The sequence below is a fragment of the Gigantopelta aegis genome, chromosome 5 (assembly GCF_016097555.1).
Source record: "Gigantopelta aegis isolate Gae_Host chromosome 5, Gae_host_genome, whole genome shotgun sequence".
Lineage (NCBI taxonomy): Eukaryota > Metazoa > Mollusca > Gastropoda > Neomphalida > Peltospiridae > Gigantopelta > Gigantopelta aegis.
The window spans coordinates 33791153-33795966 of NC_054703.1; positions in this window are offsets into that span (position 1 = coordinate 33791153).

A 4814-nucleotide genomic window follows, 5' to 3' on the forward strand; every position below is an offset into this window, starting at 1 on the left:
TGCACATTCATACCAAGCTGTTCTCCGTCAGTGACTATTTCTCGTTTCAGCCATGACAGCAAGACTGGTATATCAAAGGCCGTGGTATGTGCTATCCTGTCTGTGGGATGGTGCACACTGGATAATGAGTAATGGGTGACACTAATGGGCTACACATGTGGTAGAGTAAGGTGTCACACTAATGGTTACACAGACGGTAGAGTAATGTGTCACACTAATGGTTACACAGGCGGTAGAGTAATGTGTCACACTAATGGTTACACAGGCGGTAGAGTAATGGGTTACACAGGCGGTAGAGTAATGTGTCACACTAATGGTTACACAGGCGGTAGAGTAATGTGTCACACTAATGGTTACACATGTGGTAGAGTAATGTGTTACACTAATGGTTACACAGGCAGTATAATAATGTGTCACACTAATGGTTACACAGGCAGTAGAGTAATATGTCACTAATGGTTACACAGGTGGTAGTGTAATGGGTTATACAGCCGGTAGAGTAATGTGTCACACTAATGGTTACACAGGCGGTAGAGTAATATGTCACTAATGGTTACACAGGCGGTAGTGTAATGGGTTATACAGCCGGTAGAGTAATGTGTCACACTAATGGTTATACAGGCGGTAGTGTAATGGGTTATACAGGCGGTAGAGTAATGTGTCACACTAATGGTTACACAGGCGGTAGTGTAATGGATTATACAGACAGTAGAGTAATGTGTCACACTAATGGTTACACAGGTGGTAGAGTAATGTGTCACACTAATGGTTACACAGGCGGTAGAGTAATGTGTCACAATAATGGTTACACAGGCGGTAGAGTAATGTGTCACACTAATGGTTACACAGGTGGTAGAGTAATGTGTCACAATAATGGTTACACAGGCGGTAGAGTAATGTGTCACACTAATGGTTACACAGGCAGTAGAGTAATGTGTCACACAAATGGTTACACAGGCGGTAGAGTAATGTGTCACAATAATGGTTACACAGGCGGTAATGTCTCACATTAATTGTTACACAGGTGGTAGAGTAATGTGACACACTAATGGTTACACAGGCAGTAGAGTAATGTCACACTAATAGTTACACAGGCGGTAGAGAATGTGTCACACTAATAGTTACACAGGCAGTAGAGTAATGTCACACTAATGGTTACACAGGCAGTAGAGTAATGTGTCACACTAATAGTTACACAGTAGTAGAGTAATGTCACACTAATGGTTACACAGGCAGTAGAGTAATGTGTCACACTAATAGTTATACATGCAGTAGAGTAATGTCACACTAATGGATACACAGGCGGTAGAGTAATGTGTCACACTAATAGTTATACAGGCAGTAGAGTAATGTCACACTAATGGTTACACAGGCAGTAGAGTAATGTGTCACACTAATAGTTATACAGGCAGTAGAGTAATGTGTCACACTAATGGTTACACAGGCAGTAGAGTAATGTGTCACACTAATAGTTATACAGGCAGTAGAGTAATGTGTCACACTAATAGTTATACAGGCAGTAGAGTAATGTCACACTAATGGTTACACAGGCAGTAGAGTAATGTGTCACACTAATAGTTACACAGTAGTAGAGTAATGTCACACTAATGGTTACACAGGCAGTAGAGTAATGTGTCACACTAATAGTTATACATGCAGTAGAGTAATGTCACACTAATGGATACACAGGCGGTAGAGTAATGTGTCACACTAATAGTTATACAGGCAGTACAGTAATGTCACACTAATGGTTACACAGGCAGTAGAGTAATGTGTCACACTAATAGTTATACAGGCAGTAGAGTAATGTGTCACACTAATGGTTACACAGCCGGTAGAGTAATGTGTCACACTAATGGTTACACGGGCAGTAGAGTAATGTGTCACACTAATAGTTATACAGGCAGTAGAGTAATGTCACACTAATGGTTACACAGCCGGTAGAGTAATGTGTCACACTAATGGTTACACAGGCAGTAGAGTAATGGGTTACACAGGCACTAGAGTAATGTGTCACACTAATGGTTACACAGGCGGTAGAGTAATGTGTCACACTAATGGTTACACAGGCGGTAGAGTAATGGGTTACACAGGCAGTAGAGTAATGTGTCACACTAATGGTTACACAGGCGGTAGAGTAATGTGTCACACTAATGGTTACACAGGCGGTAGAGTAATGGGTTACACAGGTGGTAGAGTAATGTGTCACACTAATGGTTACACAGGCGGTAGAGTAATGTGTCACACTAATGGTTACACAGGCGATAGAGTAATGGGTTACACAGGCGGTAGAGTAATGTGTCACAATAATGGTTACACAGGCGGTAATGTCTCACATTAATTGTTACACAGGTGGTAGAGTAATGTGACACACTAATGGTTACACAGGCAGTAGAGTAATGTTACACTAATAGTTACACAGGCGGTAGAGAATGTGTCACACTAATAGTTACACAGGCAGTAGAGTAATGTCACACTAATGGTTACACAGGCAGTAGAGTAATGTCACACTAATGGTTACACAGGTGGTAGAGTAATGTGCCACACTAATAGTTACACAGGCAGTAGAGTAATGTCACACTAATGTTTACACAGGCAGTAGAGTAATGTGTCACACTAATAGTTACACAGGCAGTAGAGTAATGTCACACTAATGGTTACACAGGCAGTAGAGTAATGTGTCACACTAATAGTTATACATGCAGTAGAGTAATGTCACACAGGTGGTAGAGTAATGTGTCACACTAATAGTTATACAGGCAGTAGAGTAATGTCACACTAATGGTTACACAGGCAGTAGAGTAATGTGTCACACTAATAGTTATACAGGCAGTAGAGTAATGTCACACTAATGGTTACACAGGCAGTAGAGTAATGTGTCACACTAATAGTTACACAGGCAGTAGAGTAATGTCACACTAATGGTTATACAGGCAGTAGAGTAATGTGTAACACTAATGGTTACACAGGCGGTAGAGTAATGTGTCACACTAATGGTTACACAGGCGGTAGAGTAATGTGTCACACTAATGGTTACACAGGCGGTAGAGTAATGGGTTACACAGGTGGTAGAGTAATGTGTCACACTAATGGTTACACAGGCGGTAGAGTAATGTGTCACACTAATGGTTACACAGGCGATAGAGTAATGGGTTACACAGGCGGTAGAGTAATGTGTCACAATAATGGTTACACAGGTGGTAATGTCTCACATTAATTGTTACACAGGTGGTAGAGTAATGTCACACTAATAGTTACACAGGCGGTAGAGAATGTGTCACACTAATAGTTACACAGGCAGTAGAGTAATGTCACACTAATGGTTACACAGGCAGTAGAGTAATGTCACACTAATGGTTACACAAGCGGTAGAGTAATGGGTTACACAGGCAGTAGAGTAATGTGTCACGCTAATGGTTACACAGGCAGTAGAGTAATGGGTTACACAGGCGGTAGAGTAATGTGTTACACTAATGGTTACACAGGCAGTAGAGTAATGGGTTACACAGGCGGTAGAGTAATGTGTCACGCTAATGGTTACACAGGCAGTAGAGTAATGGGTTACACAGGTGGTAGAGTAATGTGTCACACTAATGGTTACACAGGCAGTAGAGTAATGGGTTACACAGGCGGTAGAGTAATGTGTTACACTAATGGTTACACAGGCAGTAGAGTAATGTGTCACACTAATGGTTACACAGGCAGTAGCACAGGCGGTAGAGTAATGTGTCACGCTAATGGTTACACAGGTGGTAGAGTAATGTGTCACACTAATGGTTACACAGGCAGTAGAGTAATGGGTTACACAGGCGGTAGAGTAATGTGTTACACTAATGGTTACACAGGCGGTAGAGTAATGTGTCACACTAATGGTTATACAGGCAGTAGAGTAATGTGTCACACTAATGGTTACACAGGCAGTAGCACAGGCGGTAGAGTAATGTGTCACGCTAATGGTTACACAGGTGGTAGAGTAATGTGTCACACTAATGGTTACACAGGCGGTAGAGTAATGTGTCACACTAATGGTTACACAGGCGGTAGAGTAATGTGTCACACTAATGGTTACACAGATGGTAGAGTAATGGGTTACACGGGTGGTTGAGTAATGTGTCACACTAATGGTGACACAGGCAGTTCTTGACTTACAATAATGGTTGCACAGGTGGCATAGTAAACATAACAACACCAAAACCAAACAAAAGAAAACCAAACCAAACCAAACCATTTTACCTTGAATTGGGGGAATAAAGCATTTGAAAGGTTAACATGTGTAGGAAACTGTACAGGGGTGGGAGTGGTGGGGGGGGGGGGGGGGGGGGGAATGGGGTAAGGGGAGGAGCGTGGGACTGGACTAACAAGCGAAGTCTTAATCTTCAAAAAAGGGTGTTTTTTTTTTCTTTTGTTGAGGTGGGGGTTTTGGGGGTTGTGGGTTTTTTTTGTACATGTAGTTGTATATGTTGATTAATTAATTTATTAATTTATTAATTGATTTATTATTATTAAATTATTATTATTATTACTATTGTTATTATTATTATATACAGTTGTATTTTTACTTTGTACTAAAAATAGACACCCCCCCCCCCGCAATAGTAATAGGCCTAATAATAATAACAATAATAATTTTTAAAATAATAATAATACATAATAATACATAAATCTTTTTTATTATTTATTATTATTATTTGTTTTTATGTATTATTAATACATAAAAACAAATAATAATAATAAATAATAATAAAAAATGTTTTTAAATGACTTCTTTTTTCTTTTTTAAAGTGACGTAGCCAAATGCATACTTGAAGGTGAAG